The following is a 21,356-nucleotide window of genomic DNA, read 5'->3' on the forward strand; positions in this document are numbered from 1 at the left end:
ACTGACCCCACATGTCAGTACATTTTTGGTGGTAGACATATTTTAGTCCATCTTGTCAATTTATTTTAGTACTATTTAGCTTAGGTGAGTAGACATTAATCAAAATATGCTTATTTTCCTTTTCTGACACGTTCTGACAGACGTAACATTCCCACAGAAACGCACCCCCTCAGTCGGACTGAGGGGCAACAAGCCTGCCTAACTAAAACAAATTGTTATCCTAAAAGGTAATTTGACAACAGTGATCCTTAAAACTAACAAAAAAAAAAACAGTGGCAGAGTTTTGCTCAGAGCTTCAGGGAAGTCAGGCCCGGATTTGTCCCCTCCACTGCTCCTCTGGGCAGAATGGGGAGAGTCCGCGGGAGGAGCTGGGTGATTGTTGGAATAAATGAAGCAATCCATCAAAGTCAAACAGACTCATCAGTGATCACTCTTTTCTGTCTTGTGTGCCACCATGATTTCAGAATCAGCTTTGAAATAACCAAAAGCTTTGTACATCCCTGATTCCAAAAAAGTTTGAACACTGTAAGACATAAATAAAAACAGAATACAGTGGTTTGCAAATCCTTTATGGCCTTAAGTAAATCAAATACAGTTCAAAAGCTGATAAAAAGAAATACTGTTTTTTGTAATTATACACTCATTTTGAATTTAATGTCTGCAGCACTTTCCAAAAAAATGGACAGGAGCTTGTTTACCACCGTGATACATCACCTTTTCTTAGTAAGGGTTTGGGAACCGAGGACTCTGATTGTTAACGTTTTGAAAGCAAAAATATTTTCCATTCTTACTAAACACAAAACTTATGTTGCTCAACAGTGCAAGCCCATCTAGTACCTGCACTCTATGAAGCCACATTATTGTAACACATGGAGGATGTGTCTTGGCGTTGTCTTTCTGAAATAAGCAGGGATGCATTCTATGCATTCTATGTGCCTTTTAGCATGGATGGTGTCTTCACAGATGTGCATGTTACTCAGGCCGTGGGCACTAATACACCCCCGTACCATCGCAGATGGTCTGGATGGTACTTTTCCTCTTTAAACCAGAAGACATAACATCCATGACTTCCACTTTCCGTCAGTCCATCTCAGATGAGATGTTGATATATCGATTTTGGCTTTCCATGGTAGAGACAACAGATTTCTGACCTTTTGACTCTTTTTTGCTTGTATTAACTACTTGAAATTTTCAGTCCCCCTAAACAACACCCTCTGTTTATCCTCCACGATCGGACCAGCACTATCAGTTTTTGACGTTTATGAAGTTTTTCACTGTTTCAGAATGACTTTTTTGAAGGAAGAAGAAGAGGGTTTTCCAGTTGAGAAAACACGAGCTTTGACAAGCTGCATGGTGCTCTGGTGTACTGAGGTAACTCTTGGTGAAGATCTGTATTTCTGCCTCTTCAACCATGAAAGGCAGGCAGACATACCAGAGATGTTTCTCCTTATATATGTGATTTGATTGGCCAGCAGGGTGTGCTTTATCCATACTGATCTCTTATCAGGAACATAACCTCCTCTGGAGCAGGTTAGGCACTCAGCGTAAGTTACCCGGATAAGAAGTGAACCGCCGTCGTAGTGCTGAAAGCCCAGAGTTAATCCTGAAAGTTACCTCGATAACCACACATCCTGCTTCTTAGTGTAGGCCCCCGGTACCACCAAAACACCTCTGACCCGACCGCAGCAGATCCTTTTAGTCCTGTAAGTTCTGTGGTGGGGCCTCCTGGATTTGACTTGATCCAGCACATCCCACAGACGCTCGGTCAGATTGAGATCTGGGGAATTTGGAGGCCAGGTCAACACCATTCCACCTTCTTCCATTGCTTCATGGTCCAGTTCTGATGTGCCCTTTGTAGGTACTTTCGTTGCCCATCGGACCAGATGGGCAAGCCTTCATTCCCCATGAGCATCAATGAGCCTTGGGCTCCCATGACCCTATCGCCAGCTCACCAGTGATCCTTCCTTGGACCACTTTTGATTGGTGCTAACCAGTGCAAACCAGTTACAGCCCAGAAGATCTGCATCTCTGTCCTTGCCTTGTGGCTGGCCGTAGTCTGAGTCACTCACATCTTTACGCTCACCTATTTTTCCTGCCTCCAACACATCAACTTTAAGAACAGACTGTTCACTGACTGCCTAATATATCGCACCCCTTGACAGCTGCCATTGCAACAATATGATCAGTGTTATTCACCTGGCAGTGCTTTTTATGTTGTGGCCGAAGGGTGTATTTTAATTTTTGCAGTGATAGGAGGCAACACTACCAGTTCCCAGTGCTATTTCTATACTCTCTCTCTCTTGGAAGTCAGGAGTTAATCTCATTCCCTAAATTAACTTCATACTGTTATGAAACCCTAATTGGCTTAATCAGGGAAGTGATTAGAAACACACATTAAAAAAGTAATAAATGGGAGAGCCCTCAAATCACCAAGTTGGTGCTTCACTGTAATACGGAGTTGTTTAGTATCAAAGCAGACACCGTGTGTGTTACTAATTGCTTATTTTAGGGGTAATTGGTGTTTTCCTCCTGCTCAGGCCATGACCCAATTCTTGAAAAATGGCTTCAATTAACTTTATTGCTCCTTATACACAATGAAGGGAAATGGAACATCAGGTGAATGATGGGAGGCTGTCACCATAACTGCACTCTACTTGTAGTCTGTCTGTCTGTCCGGCTCATAAAATGCGACTCCTGTGTTTGTGAAGGAAATGATTGATCTAGCATCTTGTGTTCTCTGTGTTTGTTCTGTTTGATCTTCACGCTGAGTGATATTAATCAGCTGTGTGGGACGGACACAGTGATGCCTCGCTGATGTATAGTGTATTCTAGAAACACTCTGTGTACATGTGTTGTTGTGATGGATGGCCTCAGAGGGAGCTCGACACAAGCACCGTGGCCCTGGATGTTGACAATCCCGGGCTCCGTTCCAGGGCTGACATATTTAACACTTTATTTTTACATGAATAACAAAACCTCAGTCTGAAGCTGCCAAACAAAGTGACACAAAGAAAAAGGTTATGTATAGCCTCTTATTTCACGTAATACAGGCTCCGTCCAAGTCCAACGTAGAAGAAAACTGATTTGTCTGCCAATTGACAGCAGTCAGTAAGAAAATAGGGATCAAATTAAATGTTGAGAGTTGCATCTATATTTATTCATTTGTCAGATGCTTTTGTCCAAAGCAACATAAGTTGAGGAGGTCAGTATCATTGTTAAGGGCCCAGATTCACAGGGACCTAACAGCAGAATATGGCAGAAATGGAATATAACATAACATATTTTTTCATTACCATATAATCACCTGAAAATTAGAATCATTGTGTTTTCGTTATACGTTACCAAGCCATTTATATGTACAGATGAGGGTGTGGGTCCTCCTCCATGGAGCCCACCATGTTGCACCACCACTTTTCTTAGTAGAACAGACAAAACAAACACTGGCTCAAGATGTGACCTTTCACGATTTGCACAAGTTCCACGGCCACTGTAGGTTCTCCTACACCTGTGGTTCCCAAAGCCCCTTTCAGAAGACGGAAAAAGTTTGCAACCCCCATCCTACAATTTTTATCAGTCATTAACAATAACTGGGGATGGAACTGATAAAAAAAAAATGAAGGTTTTGTTTAAATGAAAGTTGGCAGGAGAGAATCACCAAAATCCTGTTTCCCCTTTGTGGATCATATTCATCTAACTTTGTTTCATTGTTTATTTCTCCCCTGGTCTTCTAATGCTCATCAAAATACACATTTTTTAAAACCATAATTTTTCTGAAGCTTTGATTTAGAAGGGCTACAGAGTTAATATTTTATTGTTTAGACACATCTGATAGCAATATCATTTAATGAATTTGTTGAAAAATAGAAAGTTTGTCACTGCCTGAGCAGTGTTCCTGACTTATTTAAACCAGGAAGTGAGACAGGAGAGCTTAGGGTATAGCAAACCCATTTTATGCCTGATTAAATCATGTTTCTGTGAAAAATCTGAAAGAGCTGATGGAAATCTACAACTGAAAATATTAAATTATTAACCATTATTCAGTTTGACTTTTTTTTTTAAAAAACTTTATATATTTAGGGTAATTTCACTTCTTTTTCAGGAACATCCTGATCACTTTCACACAGTTACACATTCGCACCTCCAGAGCAGCTCCACCAGACCGGTTGGGATTAAGGGCCTCCCTCAAGTGCACCTTAGTGGTGCTGATGTGGGAGGGGCAAGTGCTGCTCTTTCACCTCCCCCACCCAGATTTATCCTGAGAGAAGTCAACTCCAGATGCACCAAATGTTCTTAACCCTCCAAATCTGCAAATTCAGGAGAGCTGAATGATGAATCCCTTTTGATCATAAACCCGAGGGCTGACTGTTTGTTATTAGCATAGCGTAGCATAGCATCTCTTTAACACTGTATAAGGGCGGGTGTTGTGCCGTGTGCAAATACTCTGGCACATACCCAAGAACTGCACAGACACCATGATTAAAGGCTGCAAGAAGAAAAACTATAACAGTAGTAAGATTAATGCATTTAGGTCAGGGGTGTCGACTGTATACTATACTATATATGACTATATAATCACATTATATTGGAGAGAAGGCAGACATCTCTACGGCTGACATCTCCAAAACTCTGCAGCTTGCACCAAATTATCTACATGGATAAATATTTGGGGTGAACTGTCCCTTTAAGAATTTGAGTTGGACTCGATACTCAAATTTGTATTGAAGTAAGTTGCTTTGAAATTTTGCATTTACTCATCTTTTTTTGTTTTTACAGTGAATATATCAGTCAGAGGAACCAAAACTGTTTTATTTTAAAACTTAAACTACATTTTGCTGTTAATAATTATGTACTTTTATGCAGGACTTTCACTTCTAATGAAGTAATTTTAGTACTTAATTTTGTCTAGTAGTATCTTTTTAGCATCTTAGTTTTAGATTTTTTTTTAATTATTATTTCAAAATAATTCCTCTTTGCTTAATTCTGACAGAGAAGCATACACATTGAGCCTGCAGTTTGCTGCCATCCTATCCATTGTTTTGCTGTTTGTCTCAGCCAGCCCATCAGATGGCAATGTGGAGCTAAATTCCCACATCTGTCACAGACCACATTGACAAAGACTATCTTCAAGCAGAAACCTATGCATTAATTTGATTTTGGGCACCCGAGGTTAAATAACAAACCATGCTGTAACCTGAAGCTTGGAGGTTTATTCACCATGACGCCGAGCAGGGCACCGAATGCTTTACATATCACCAGATATGTATTTTTAAAAAAGAGCAAGGAAGACAAGCAAGTTACCATCACTGATTGTGTTTTGACTCCTTTTTTTGGGGATTTTACTTGGCAGCTACTAAATGGACACGCAAATCTGTGGGTGTGTTTACATCCTAAACACATCCAATGAGCATAATCCTGTGTAATTTGTCACCAAGGGGAGTGTGGATTGCTGTGTCTGTTCAGCCCACACTCACCTGATTCTTCTCACCTTAAATGACAGAGCTTGTTAGTGTCACCTGGAAGCAGGAGTGGAGGACACAGCAGGCAGGAGGGTGTGGTGAACCTGGAGCTGGACTGCAGAGGAAAACATGGCCAGAAGAGCATTTGAAAGGTAAACATGCCAGACTTTATCATTTATACTCCCTACTAACTGGAATATCTGCGTGGGCGAGGAGATAGAGCTGTGTGTGTGTATGTGTGTGTGTTTGTGTGCAAACAGATGCAGGCGTGACAGCGTGTCTGCCACTATTCTGTTAGTGAAGAAGAAATCCTATGATCTTTATTCCGTCAAGTGTCTGTAAATTCTCACTGTGAGCGTAATGAACACTGACACACTGTTTCTTAAAGTAAACACTGGCGCTGAAGTTAAAGTTTTTTTCATGAAGCTTGCGTGTTTGGAACTGTCATCGGATTTGTGACTTGGTTTAAAGGCAGTGATGGACATTTGGTTCCTGAGAAGTACTTTTAGGAAGAAATAATCACAGTTTCTTGTGATATTTTGCAGTTACATCAAAAAGAAGATGTTATAAATGCAATTGAGTACCTATCTCTGAATGTACCTGCATGGAAACAGTTTATAAATCAGGGCATTCCTTAGAAAATGTCTTGAAACTTGGTGGTGTTTTGTTTTAACGAATAGTTTACAAAAGAGTATTAGGGCCAGGCATGAGGAAAATTACTGAGCCGAGGCAGCTTTTTTCTTTTAATTTAGCATTTTAAGAATGAAGTCAAAGTGTCTAAAATAAAGTTGAAACATTTAGATTTAAGTGAAAATGTCATGAATAAAGTTAAAAGCTTGGGAACAAATTCGAAATGTTGAGCATAAATTCAAAGTTAAGAAAAAAATCAAAATGTTGAGAATAAAGTGAAAGTTAAGAAAAAAGTCAATGTTGAGAATAAAGATGAAATTTTGAGAAAAATGTTCAGCTGAGTTGTTAAACTGGATGCAGACGAAGCAGATCAACAGTTGAAAGACATTTTATTCACAACAGACAGCTAACATATTCTGATATTAACATGTCATTATATTTTGCCTCTGCTTCTTGGTATTTAGCCCAGCCAGTTAATTCACTTTTAAATTCAATATTTAATCAATAATCAATGTCAGTCCATTGCTATCAGTCTTGCATCAGTCCAGAGTTTTGATCAGTGATGAAATATAACTGAGTATATGTACAATAAGTGCTGTACTTTTTGAGGAACTTGAACGCTACTTGAGAATTTCTGTTTTGTTGAATTTCAGCATCACTACATCCCAGAGCCAAATACTGTGTTTTACTCCACTGTATTTGTTTTAATTGTTGATGTTGGTCATAAAGCTTTCACTTTTTGTGTGTCAGCGCTATATACGGGACACTGTATGTCCACATATTGTCTGTCTGTGCCGTTTGTCTCAGAGAATTAAACCACAGATGCTGCGCCCTTCCTCGACACACACCTCCACGTCTCACTGACCTCGCCTTGAGTTCAGTCAGATGGTCTCAGTCCAACTCCAGATTTCTGTCCCGTCACGCTGGAATTTTATCTGAGGGGAAGTTTGGTGGTCGCAGAGGTGAAATCTGTAGCCAACAGTTTGTCTGGACTCGGATGAAAGTCCTCCATAACCTTCGTATCTCCGGTGTCATCTGAGACGGCTCTCTGCTGAATATTTTACATTCTGCTTTTGGAGGTCTGTGTGTGCAGTGCACACTTATACGTCTAGGAAAATGAGATCCATGTTGAAAATTGGCGGAGTTTCCCATTTTCTCCTAATCTTGGGCTTTTTGAGCAGTTACGGTTTCATATGTGGAAATGGAGGCTGGCCGATTTGATCCAGTCTTACATAACAGTTTCAAGTCTGACTTTTAATTGTAGCATTAAGTTTTCATAGGTTGAATTTTCTTCTGTCAGTGTTTACTCTTGCCAGGGTGGCGTTCTTTTGTTGAGTAGGGATACGCCCGAATCTGTTATTCGGGAAAGCATAAATAATGTGATGAAAACATCTGGATTAGCCCATTGTTGTTTGGAAAAAGTCAGTGCCGTGATTATCTCTGCATAGTTAAAAATGCTTGCCTCTACCTTAATCAATCACTGATTAAAAGCACCAAAACTATTTCCTGTTCCCCAAAGCTAAAAATATAAAGAGAGCAAGAGAAAGATAAAAAAAAAAAAAAAGGATGTGGAACTTGCATAGAGGTTTGTGTGTTTGCTTGTCCCACCAATCCTCCAGTCCCCTCCAAACCTGCCGCAATAATGTTCAGGGGGGCCGCTCTTTGCTTATACGACAGCGTGTATGTTTGTTATCTGGGTTATTTACAGGGGCAGTTTTAGTGCTTTGGAGGCCCCAGGCAAAAACCAGTATGAGGCCCCTCTCTGTTTTGCTTCACGCAGTCTCAGGTACTGAACAAAAGCAGGTAACTCTTTTCATTTAACAAAGCCGCAGAACTAAAGGGCCCAAACTTTGAGCTGCTGTCTGATCTCATCTACTAAACTATTTAACTCATTAGTGTTCACCAGTGGAGTAATGTAAATAAGTATATTTACTGAAAAACAACGAGGTACTTGTACTTGGCTATTTTTCAGTTTCTGCTACGTTATACTTCTTTATACATATCATCAGGGACTCTGGAAGTCAGTTACAGTTGAGACAGATGTCATCCTAAAAAATACTTACCTATCACAAAATAATGATTTAGTATCTCTAATTATTTGAGTGTTTCAAAATCATAATTTAGTGTCTTAAAATAATTATTTACTATCTCAAAATAACTTAGTGTTTTGAAATAGTGATTTAGTGTTTTAAAATTTCGAGTTAGTATCTCAAAATAGTGTTTTTACATTTGAATATAATGAATTATTTCTTCCTGTAAGTCATTATAATGTGAATCTTTGTCAAAATAATGATTTAGTATCTCAAAATAGTGACTTATATTAATAAGTTATTATTGTGAGAAAATGTTTTTTAGTGTTTTGAGATATTAACTCAATATTTTTAAATACTTAATCATTATTATGAGATGATAAGTCCTTATGTAGGATTTAGGATCTTCTTTTTTTCCCATCACATTGTCAGAAATGGTCCTCTGTAGTTCAGATGTAAGGAGACGAGATGAGAGCGCAGCTCTGTCTGTTTGTTTCTAACAGAGACTCCTGCAGTGAAGTTTATACACTTCTCTGATACACCACAGAATAATAGATAATCATCAGACTTTATCATCAAAGAAAGTCTCTCTCTCTCTCTGCTGTGAAAAGTAAATTCCTGCGTCCATGAATCTGTTTTGGTGTCTCCTCCAGACGCACAGCGCGTGATGTGTGTGTTTGTAGCAACAGATTCACGAGGCCCCAGGCTATTGCCTACCTTTGCCATGTTGTAAATCCGCCTATGGTTATTTATCATTCATTCATTTTTAATGTTAAATAAATAATCTGCAGTTTTACTTTTTACTTTCTGATGCTTTATTTTGGAAACCAGATATTTATTCTGAAATCCAGAACTACTGGGAATCAGGGAACTATTTTCTTTTTCCACTGTACCACAATCAGAAGAAATAGCTACACTTTAATTTGCACCACACAAGCTTAATCTTCTTGAACATTATATTGTTCCAGACACAAACAGTAATTTGACCTCGCACATGTCGGTATCGATTTATGTGTACGCTATATTTTGAATATTTTTGCCACTTTTCTTTGCCTTCAGACAGCTTCATCCAGGCGCCGTCTGTGCCAGTTCACCATCTGTAACTCAAACGTAGGGGTATAGTGTCCAAACACTTTTAATTGGTCTTTTATAGACTGGAGCCCATTTCGAGAAAGTTACTCAAAATTACAGATGCCAGAAAAATTCATGTAAACAAATAAAGGCTTCATTTACTTCATGATTTTTTTTGTAATCATTTGGTAAAATCAGTATTCGATTTCTGATGAGCAGAGAAACATCCAAAATGCCAGATTTCTTGTGTTGCTCTTCTTCAGTCTTGTAACGGCTCCTTGGCTGAGAAAAAAATCAAGAACCTCAGGTTTAAATGATGCTGATGTATAAACTTGGTGACTTTGCTTGGTATCTTGGCTCGTGTTACTTTATCTAACACAGCAGGTTAGAGCAGAGATACAGCTGAAAGAATTTACACAGAAGCACACGAGTTAATGATTGTAGTGTTCACTGAAGGTTATACAGCCTGTGTGTCTCATGAAGCAGGATTATTGTGTTATCTTTGTGATTTTGGACATTGTTCTAGCCAGGTTATATTTGATTTTGGTAAAGTTCCGTATTTAACATGTATAGATTCAACAATTTGATATATTTTGTGAAAATTTTATTTTCCCCAGACTTAAGTGTCACAGCCATAGCTTTTATTTATACATTTCTCATGGCCAAATTTAAGTAGTGAGTATTAAAAAATGTTGGAATAAATCTGTAAAATATAGAGCTGCAATGATTATTCAATTAGACGATCGAAAGGAAGTTAGTTGGCAACTATTTTGATAACTGAGTAATGGTTTCAGTCATTTTTTCAGCAAAATTGGATTCACTTTATCATGTTTTGTCCACTGGAGGGGCACTTTATCATTTGTCTTGGACACTGGGTCACTCTAGAGGGCAGTTTATCATGTTTTAATCACTTTTTTTATACTTTTGTTACATTGGTAAAAGAAAAGTCTTTGGGTTTAGGACTGCTGGTTGAACAAAAGAGGCAACATGAAGCCCCTGCTTTTGGCTCTTGGCGGTCGTAATGAGCATTTTTCACAATTCTTTTAACATTTTATAGACTAAACACTAAGAGGTCAGGTTAGGAATGATTAGTGGATACAAATTAAACACCCCCAAGGTTGCTAAAAACTTTCAACTTTCCAGACAGAAATGCAGAGTAAAACCTGAAAGAGGCTTTTCATCTCAAACCGTGTTCCAGATTTGCTGCGTCTCCAGGTATTACTCCACTAAAGTCTTAACCCCGCTTTATGAAACAGTCCCCCTCTGTCATGCTGGATGTGCTTGACAGGCTGATCAATATTTGATAAAAAGGCAGAGGCGGCCTGATATGTGGGTCTGTGAGCCTCCCTGCAGCGGCTGCACGCTGCTCAGAGGGAGAACAAATGGAGGCTGCGAGGTCGAAGAGCTCGGGCTGATACGAGGGATGTTGCTCTCCTGGAGGCCGAACATCCAGCTGTATTTACTGTATGTCTAACAAGCTATGGTGCCTGTGACTTTGCTGACTTACTGCAAGAACACAGACACTCGTTAAAAAGGAAGTATAGTCACAGGCCGTTGTGTGTCTGAACTGTACTGCTGCCAAATAATGAGCACCTGGATGTCTTGTTCACGTAAGTGAGCAGCTGCTTCCAGGCCCGAGTCTGACGAAAAGTGACCAAACTGTAACCTTGTACTAGGCCTGACACGGTTAGTCACAAGAAATGAGAGCAATATTTGCCAAAAAATCCTAGTTTTGACAATCGGGTAACAAAATTGTACACCACAGAAAGTCAGTAGGCCAAACTCCTCATGATCATCACCTGATACTCCACTGAAAGAAGAACAAGATAAATAGAAAAAGGTCGAGTTTATTTGCAGAATGAGTCACGTTGTGAAACAAATGAAAGGTAGCAATTACAGCTAGAATCAATACTGCACAAATTATAACAAACATACACTGGGAGACATTGGCAAACATGAGTTTGTCTCCTCAAACTGTCAAAACCTGGAAAACTTCCCAGACGTGTGCATCTGAGTCTCCAAGGCCTCCTATAATGATCCGGCTCACAGACGAGGCTGTGAGCTAAAACTGAACATATTCATGCAATGGCTCAGTAAACGTGTTTTTTTTCTTTTTTGGTGCCTGATTTTTAAGTTTCTGTTGGTTCTGAGCGTTTTATCTGCGCTCAGGGGGCTCGTCTCTGTGGATGGCAGTGTCAGTCGGTCAGTTCGGCGCTTGGATTCAGACTGAAGTAGCTCAGCTAATACTGGATGGCTTACCATGAAATTTTGTACTGACATTCCTGTTCCACAGAGGATGAATTCAACCGACTCTGATCTTCTTACTTTTCCTCTACTGTAAACAACAATATCTTTTTTATTCTCCTTATTATTGCATTGGCACAAAAATTTTAGTACAGATATTCATAGTTCCCAGAGGATGACATCTCCTGACTTTGGTAATCCCCTGACTTTACCTCTAGTGCCATCAACTTGGCATTTGTGGTTTTGAGTGAAATACCTCTCTAAGACTGTATGATGAAACAGACATTTATGTTCCCCTCGAGATGAATTGCATCAGCCTGACTTGACTTTTTACTGAGCACCATCAGTAAAAAATTCTTCACAAATATGTTGGTTTGACCAAATATCTGCAAAGTAATGACATTTCCATCAGTGCTGTACTTTACTTCAAAAAATGTCTTTATTATTTTAAGCAGTATAGAAAAAACACAATAACAATGCCAAAAACATGGACGTTATAATCGTGTCCTTTATAATCCCCATCCACCCTTCTTTGTGTGACAGTATACTGTATAGAATCCACAAAGAAAATAATAATAATAGACATGATGTAAAAAAAAAGTTACATTAGAGTTAAATTAGATTATCAACTACATAGATTGCACATGCATTGAGATTGCATAGGTGGCATAAAGTCCTTGGGTGACAATTGTAGAGAGGACAATATACTTGTATGCATACACATTTATTCATATCACAGCCAAATAGGCAAAATAGTGATTAAAGACATGCAAAGGTATTGTAGGTTAAAGAGCTGAGTAGGTGATTACAGGTTTAAAGAAAAAAATATGTATGTAAAAGAAATAAAATGTATATAAACATTTAAAAATGGAAAAGCAAAGATTAAAAGGAAGGAGGAAAGAAAAAAGAATATAAAAAAGAAAAGATTGCTAACCTGCTGTATCATGCATTTATGAATCATGAAACTGTCCTGCATGTTGAAACCAGCGATAAAATAATCAGGTTACTGTGAGAATGAAATATCAACAAGTGCCAATACAAAGAGTAGCTGCGTTTCCAAAAACTTCTTTTTTTTTTTTTTTCAAAAGGCGGTGCACTCCGAACCAAAAGTATAGTATGAAAGTGGAATTAATCACTTGAGTAGTTTAAAATAACTTGTTTCTTGAGGCTTTAGCTCTGCTGAAATCAAACAGTTAGACACTGCTGTATTGATGTTTGTAATATTTCAAACACTTGAAATGTTCCAATAATTGTGCCAATACAGTGCCAGAGTTTCAATAACAACACCAAAATGATACTTTCTGCGATAACATGCTTTTTTACAAATCACCTTTTTATGTAATAAAAGAACTTGTATACAATACAGAATTATGCAGCCTAAATCAGGAACTATCTAATCAATGAGTTAGTAAAATTAAATTAATTTGATCGGACCGTGAAGCTTGTTATCAGCACTTGAAAGTTTTTGATCTGGAGATGTGGGTTGGGAGTGGAAAGTTTGAACACCAAGCCCAAGTTGCAACATGCAAACAGACTGTCAAAGCACAATTTACTTAAGCAATCATTTTAAGGTGTGTGTGTGTGTGTGTGTGTGTGTGTGTGTGTGTGTGTGTGTGTGTGTGTGTGTGTGTGTGTGTGTGTGTGTGTGTGTGTGTGTGTGTGTGTGTTTGTCCGTAACAGCTCATTCCAAGTGTGTATTGCATGTGTTTTTGTGATAACCTGAGGGTATAATGTGTGTTGGTCATTTGAGCTCTGATGCTTGATTTAAAAAGAAACCATTAGAGGTTAAACTATTCACTGTGGGGGATGGGAACAATTTGACTTCCAAAGAAATTTCCATTACAGCAAATGCAATTAGTAATGCAGTTTATTCTTGCAAAATTTGATGGATATCTGTGATTGATCTGTAGTTGTTGTCACTGCTTGACCGGTAATGTCCCTGAGAACATACCAGTGTTGAATTACACAAATCAACAAAGTTCTTACAGAGTAATGGATCAACCATTAAAGGAAATATTCTGATCCTGAGTTTACTTTTGATACTTTCACCACCAAACCTTTGATCATGCAGGACTTTTACTGCAGTAATTATACTTAAAGGCATACAATGCAATATTTTCCCTAAAAAAAAAAAATCACTGTATAGATGTATACAGAGACCCCCTAGAAGTTTGTGGTGGAGTTTGTATCTGCAGAGACTCTATCATCTGCCTGTTCTTTCTCATATTTTGCTGTGTTCATTGCGTTTCTGGGTTTCAGTCTGGCACTGGTGTGTCATCCCAGCACACAGGTTTTGAGGTCGGGACTTTAGAAAACGTAGCGACCAGTGGTTTCTCTGCTCTCTGTCTGTGAGAGCTGCATAAGGAGTTTTACACACATGAACAGGCAGAACAGACTGTGGATTGCTTTGGCTTTATTGACACATAATTAAGTTTCATGTGGACGTGTTTATTTGTCAGAAAATGACAGATGAGCGGCCTGGGCTCTTTGAGTGGTGCATTTATAAACAGTACTGCATATTCTACCTGTTAAATATTTGAGTATTTCCACCACTGACATGGCAGTTGAGCTGACGTGTCAGTGGTGCAGGCAGGGGTGCATCCGGCAAGTCTGTCATTTCTGGAGTGAGTAAACTCAACAGTTGAGGTTGAACCCAGTTTGGTTTTGAGCTGGACTCTGTACTTACCACTGTGTTAGACTCGGTTTCCCCCTCTCTAATCATCTGTAATGGAAAATGAAAGCAACAAACAACGTATTATCCACTTAACCAGTGTCAGACTTTCCTTTTCATTTTACGTAGACCACGATTACATTGCTTATCTTCTGGTTTTGTTTTGTTTTACTGACTACTGTGTAACTTAAGGACCTGCATACATGGCACAGAATGATGAAACGGTTGCCACAATATTCTGTTTTTTTCTTTTTTTGTTTGTTTGTTTTTTGTAGTAGTATTTCTTTGAAGTTGAGTTGGTAGATTCTACTGCAGACAGACAGTAGTTACTACATGAAGCTGCTCATAAGAGGGTTGTGATTTTTGGAAAGAGACACTGGTTTTGAATTTTTCAAATACATTTTTAGGGCTTTGAGCACCACAAGCTGAGTGCCCTTTAGTCCTATTATATTGGAGAGAAGGCAGACATCTCAATGGCTGATATCTCTAAAACTCTGTTACTCACACCAACAAAAATCTAGATGGATAAACAGCACTACAGGCCAGGAGGAAATGTGTATTTTTAATTTTGGGGTGAACTGTCCCTTTAAAAGTTGTAAGCTACACAACATTATGTGTGTCACGTGAGTTTTGTCTTGCGAGTCGTTTCAGCAACGTCATGTGACATACGTACAGATAAGGGCGAAATTCTGAGCTCCCCTATGAAATTTTCTTTTTTTTTGGTAAGTATTTCCCAAGTACTGTTAAACAGAGCAAGGAATTTTTTAACACAGCTTTTCCAGACATCCTTCTTTTATTCTGGATGCTTACATTTTTTTACTTTGCACACAGAAACAAAACCAAAAACTACCAGGGTCAAAATTATTAGCTCCCCTGATGCTAATAGTCAATTGTGTATCCTTTTTGCTGGATAACAGCCTGCAGTTGTTTGTTGTCATTTTCGACAAGTCTCAGACACGTCTCCTGAGGAATCCCGGACCGTTCTTCTTTGGCAAATCTCTCAAGCTCCTCCATATTTGATGCTCTTCTGGCATGGACCTTGGTCTTCAGTTCACCCCGCAGATTTTCAATGCAATTCAAGTCGGGGCTTTGTGCAGGCCAGTCAGTAACATTCACTTTGGTCTTCTGGAGGTAGTTCTTTACCAGGAGCGACGTATGTTTTGGGTCGTTGTCGTGTTGGAAGACAAAGCGATTCCCAGTTCCAGACTCACTGAAGCATCCCTACAACATAATACGCCCACCACTGTGTTTCACTGTGGGGACGGTTTTCTTTGGGTTATACGCCTCTCCCTTCTTTCTCCAAACGTAAGCAGCATCTCTTTGGCCAAAGAGCTCTAGTTTCGTCTCATCTGACTGAAGGATATGTTTCCAGTATGCACAATCTTTCTCCAGGTTGTCCTTGGCATACTTCAGTCTGGCTTGAAGGTGTTTCTTCTACAGAAGTGGAGTTTTTCTTGGTCTGTGCAGGGCTCTAGTGATTGTCTTCGAGACTACAATTCCCGACTTGGCTAAGTCATTCACTAGTGTCTTGGCAGTTGTCCTGCGGTCTTTAGACACATCTCTCACTAGTTTTCTTTCCGGAGTCTTTGAACTGTTTCGCTTCCTACCTCTGCCAGGCTTGTTCTGTACCGCGTGGTTCTCTTTGAATTTCTTGATGATATGTCTCACTTCGGTTCTTGACACTTTGAAATGATGTGATAACTTTGTATATCCTTCTCCTGCGTTGTGAGCATCAGCAGTTCTTTATAATCAAGTCTAAACTGATTTCTTTTGTTTTTGTCATGATGCTTTCTCAAGTGACAGCTCAAACCCTTGCTGAAGTTTTTATACTGTGTGTAAATTGGAAGATAACCCTGAGTTTTCACTTGATTTTACAAGCTTTGAGCATTACAAAGTTAAAGCACATCATTGCACAACAGTGGTTTGTGCTGTGGCTCAATAAAAAGGTCAGTTCTTAAGGGGGCTACTAATATCGACCCTGATAATTTTTTTTTTTTCTGAAATAATTCTGTTATTGACAAATTATCAGTATGTGATCAGGTGGGATGTGACCAGGTTTGCATTAACTGATTTTGGTAGCCTCAACCATTAGTGTCAATATTTGACAACCTGAGAATGAGACTGAACATCAGCTCTCTTTCTGACCTGTGATTGGTCAAAGACCTCTTGAATTACAATATGCTGAAATGTCATTAAATATTTTTTGCCCTATAACTCTTTAATTATTTAAGTTCCTACATGAGTGTTTCTCTGGCACCACTCTCAGTCCAAACTTCACACTCTGTGACCAAATAGGGTCGTCTCCAAATAGCATTGTTGTAATGGTGACCACTTCAAAACCTTACCATGCTGTCCAGCATCAACCAAGTTAGCAACAGACTCCCAGACTAAGGTGACCAATTTTCTGAAATGAAAACTGGGAGCATTTCCAGTTTAGCAGTCAATATATCATTAAAATATTATCTATGACGCAAAAAGGGGGTGCAAGCCGACTGATAGACTTGGACACTAACTAACTTTATCAATCAGTGTGCGAAGAAAAGAGGAGAACCATGTAGTTTGACCCTTTTCTTTTTCCTCTTTCTTCCTCTTTCTCTTTATTTCTACATCACTTTTACACTCTCTTGCTTTAACGTTTAGTTTTTCCTTCTCTCTCTTTTCCCTCCTCTTCAGTCCTTATAATAAACAGCACACTATTAGATAAAATACTGTGAACAGATCGGTATTGCTTGCCACTTTTTGGAATTTTTATCAAAAAACTTATTTGCAGCAATAAATTTGCAGCTCTGTAGTCATCTTTACTCTTTCTCCTCTATCTGGCTTGAAAAGACATTTGTGGTGATGTTGGTGATTCACTTGTCACTTTCTAGCTTCTTGAAGAGTTTTCCAGCAGTTTTGTCTTAAACTGGCGTGAGCAAGTACAACGTTAGCTGAAAGAGGAAGAGTGACATAAGGATGCAATGGTGAACTCCTCCTTCAGTTCAAAAAATAACACAAAGCGATTAAGATGTCAACCGGTTGGCTCTTCTGCCTGGTCTTTCTTGCCACATGGCACATTATTTCACTTTGATGTCTGTTTTTAACCGGGACTGTCCACAGAAAACAGGGACATCCAGTCACCCTATCCCAGACACAGGCACAGCACCAACACGGGTTTGTTTTGCATTAAAGAAAACATCAGGAAGAACATGATGTTATTTATGATCACTGACTTTTTCCGCATACACTTGGTGAAATTAATTCAGTGTGTAGCAGTGCTTTTTGAACATTTTTATCAATAAAGAGTTAATACTGATAACTGATGATATTGGTCACTATAATGGCCAGGGGTGGCTGTCGGTGGGGTCCCTGGCCACCCCTGAAATCTGACTGATAGTTGGATGTCCAGTGAGAGCCGAGCTGTCTTTTGTATGTAGCCCACTTTTTATTTTTCACAAAGTTAATTTACTTTAATAACAAATCATAAAAATAAAAGTATTTTTCATGATGGATTGTGGAGGATGAATTTAGGAGGCTCACAGTTTGTGGAAAGATGTACAACAGAGGTACAATTTCTTTTTGAGGAGTTAAAGAATTGAGTTGCGAAGCTTTCCATTTGTGCTGCGTCACTCTGTTCTGTTGTGATTAGAGAGACTACTTATTTTTTAAATAACAGGAATGTAAGAAATTGTAAGATACCAATTAAAGTAGATATGTGCATGCTTACATGCATACATGCCACCCCTGTGGAAGTCAGTGCCACACTTGAGCCACCTTTAGTCAAAAGATTCTTTAAATGTCCCTGATATTCTTGACATGACATTTCATATAGTTTACTTTCTAGTCGTGTCTCCATATTTTATCCATGCAATATAAATTTTCTGATATGTAATGTGCATTGCAGCCTCATGGGGGCTCTGGTGTGATCACACTTTCAGTCATGTTTTTCAGTTCTGCAGAACTTGTATTGGGTTGGATAAATTTAGGATACAGGAGACTCCAAGTATCACAGCACAAGTGGCAGCAGCAATAATAATAACAGCAGTTCTGCTTCTGCAGACGCTCACTAGCCCGTCTCCTATCCTCCTCCTCCGCGTACACCCCCCACCACACCTCTGCGCACCCCCCTCTCATATTTCCTCCGTTATATCTCCCTCCTCTCCTACATGATGGGCCCCCCCCCTCGTCCTCCGCTGATAAGCAGCATAACGGGGAGGAGCTCTCTTCTCGCGGGGCTCCTCCTTCGCTGCCTTCGTTTTCTTTCACTTGCCCCCCACACACACACACACTCGTCTCCACCTCCCCCTCCTTCTTGCAGCCTGTCTGATCGAGAGGGAGAGAGGGCAGATGATGAAAAAGAAGTAAAAGAGAAGAGAGCGGGTGGGGATCTTATTTTCCTACGAGCGGAAAACGCGTCACAGCGAGCGCAGAGCGCAGCGCGGAGGACGGAAGAGAGGGAGACGCATCACGGAGGGGGAGATAGAAAAGACGGAGGGAGGGAGGAGGCGACAGCGGCTCGTAAACACGACAGAAAACGGCGAATAGGACGGCAGACAGCGGCGATCACCCCCCACCGCCAACCCCGTGTCCCTCCTCATCTCTTCATCTCCATCCTCTTCTGCACCGTGCGGCTCATCCCTTGGCGCACCAGAGGCTGCAGCTCGGTTTTCTGCCTTTTATTTTAATTTGCTCCGGAAAAACCGCTCGTTTATTAAACATCAGAGACAGGAGAGGAGGCTGTGCCATCACTACGACCGACAGGATCCATTGGAAGTCCTGCTCGGGACAATCATCAGCGCCACCGATCCGGTAGATCAAACCGGAGGAGGGGGGGTGCACACACTGCGAGATGACTGAAGAGTAACCCGGCTGCAGCACAGAGAGAGACCCCGGTCATCACCACCGAGACTCCAGCATCACCAATGCGATGGCATAGCGGCTCCTGCAGCAAAACTACCAGACTCGAATCAGATCAGCAGGGCTCTCATCCACCATGAACCTCTGAAAGACATCCGACACTGGCACAGATGGGTAAGACGAGATGCTCTGCTTTTATTTTTATTCTGTTTTATTTTATTATTTATTTTATTCTGGGATATGGAGGTTGGGCAGTGGGGGGTGGTGGTGGTGGAAGGGGAGCATGGGAGTACTTGTGACGTGAAGACCCCTGTCACTGCACGTACAGTAGACCTGTAATGTAGAGGAGGGTGTGTATTTGTGCGTGAGTGTGTGTGTGTGTGTGTGAGGTTGGTGAAGTTGCTTCATGACGAAATTAGGAAGTGGATGGGTGGAAATGAACAGATGGCCTTGCTACTGGTTAGACTGGAGTAGCGCTGATGCCAGCTCATTTGGTTCTATTGTGTTATGGTCTGGGGGGGGGGGGGCGGGGGGTCCTGGATATGAGAGATTTAGTTGTAATGAAGGAGGACCAACGGGTGGATCAGCAGACAGGCCTACAGGACACAGGCCCAGGAGCCAGAGGGGTCAAGGGATGAAATCTCACTGTAAGAGACACAAAATGATCACTTAGGCTGCGTTCACACTGCAAGCCTCAAGGCTCATTTATGCCCCCTTTACATCTGTTTCAAGTCAACTGCCAACACACTTTCACGTGTCCTTTACATGCAGCGTTTATGGTTTTGATTTTAGTTGGTGCAGTGGAACTCAGCCACTTAGGGAGCAGATGATAACAAGGATGAGGATGATGGCTTTCTTTGGAGCAGCCACTGCTAATTTTGTGCAGAGTTGTGTTTTGATGCATAATAAGACTCGTTTATGTCCTTTACGTACAAATCGGTGTCACTGCCCACATACTTCCATGCATCCTTTATGTTGGTGTGGATGTTTAGTTATACAGATGGCGCTGCCTGGAGTCAAAAGTAACCTCGAAGAAGAAGAAAAGTCAAAAGTTTGACAACAACAAACATGGCAACACCAGAGGAGGTTGAAATAATGTCCATCTTGAGAAAAGTGGAGGTTATGGACGGTGGTGGTCTGTGCAGCCATTAAATGCTTTGTGTTATGTGGATGGAGAATTATTAACACTAACTAATTAACAGCCTTTCCAATACTTTGGGATTTTTAAAACATCTTCGTCGTGTCCTGCGGTCCCGTCTCGGTTGAAATATAGGTTACGCTGCTCCATTTCATCCTCATCTGTAAGCTTTCAGATGACCTGCACAAATACAGACAAGCTGAAACTTGAAATATTTTATTCAGATTTCTCATTGTATACAATGAAGACTTTGCACAATAACAAGACAAAGACACACAATCTTAATGACAAAACAAAACATAAGTCATCAGATTCCAGTGTGTACAGGTCACGGTCCTGAACTGACCCGCACACACAAAAGAACAATAACAAAGACCTGAAGACACTGAAGTCAGCATTTATGGTTTGATTTTTAAATTAATGCGCAGTTGAAGCCAACAGATTTTTTTTTAGCAGATGATGATGAGGATGAGGAGACAGAGCCAATTTTTAATTACGGGTTTTTGTGGAATAATGGCTGCTACTTCTCTACAGAGGTGTGTGTGTGTGTGTGTGTGTGTGTGTGTGTGTGTGTGTGTGTGTGTGTGTGTGTGAGAGAGACTGCAGAATCGGAGTCAGGAGTGGTGGGATTGTGATGTGAGTGGCTTTACAGAGGCAGGCTTCATCCATAATTTCAAGATGTTAAGGGCGACATTTACCCACATCTGTCAGCGCCTCTCCTCATGTTCACGTTACAGGCAAAAGCCAAATAGTCACAGAAAACAACTACAACAACTTCCGTCCAGCCAGGTGGGAAATAATTTTGAGCCAGGTTGAGAGAGGTGGTGCGAACCTTTGATAATCCATTTAATAGGAAAATAACTACATGAACGCTTATTCAGATTGTTTCTCTCTAGTTGGAATAAATATTTTCTTTCTGCGCATGTTTGGCCTTGGGGAGGGGGGGGCAAAACAGGACCGGTCAGCAGAGGATCCACCCTATAGAAACCTTAACAGATTTAAAGATGCTAATATTGTTCCCAGGATACGATGTGGGGCCATCTTAGAAATCCAACACCAGTTCTTCTTCTTTTCTTTTATTTTTGTCAGATTAGATCACAGCTGGCAGTTTGTGTGTGTCAAAAGTTATGTGTCGTTCTATTTGGCGTCCATGTAAAGTTTTTTTTTTCCAGTCAGAATGATTTCACTTGCACTGAAGTAATACTGTCCATGTAAACAGAGCTAATGACACACAAAGCGACTACAAAAAGGAGACAAAATTATATTTTTGCAAAGATGAA

General features: G+C 40.2%; 1 protein-coding gene across 1 annotated transcript in view; it reads left to right on the forward strand.

Moving 5' to 3' along the window:
- Positions 1-5,508: 5,508 nt before the first annotated feature.
- mgat3b (beta-1,4-mannosyl-glycoprotein 4-beta-N-acetylglucosaminyltransferase b) overlaps positions 5,509-21,356 on the forward strand; it is a 109,089-nt gene continuing 93,241 nt past the window's right edge. The window contains exon 1 of the mRNA XM_084714815.1: positions 5,509-5,608. The gene's annotated coding sequence lies outside the window, so the exon portion shown is untranslated. The remainder of the gene's footprint in view (positions 5,609-21,356) is intronic.

The sequence above is a fragment of the Lutjanus erythropterus genome, chromosome 3 (assembly GCF_056507025.1).
Source record: "Lutjanus erythropterus isolate fLutEry1 chromosome 3, fLutEry1.hap2, whole genome shotgun sequence".
NCBI classification, from domain to species: Eukaryota; Metazoa; Chordata; class Actinopteri; order Lutjaniformes; family Lutjanidae; genus Lutjanus; species Lutjanus erythropterus.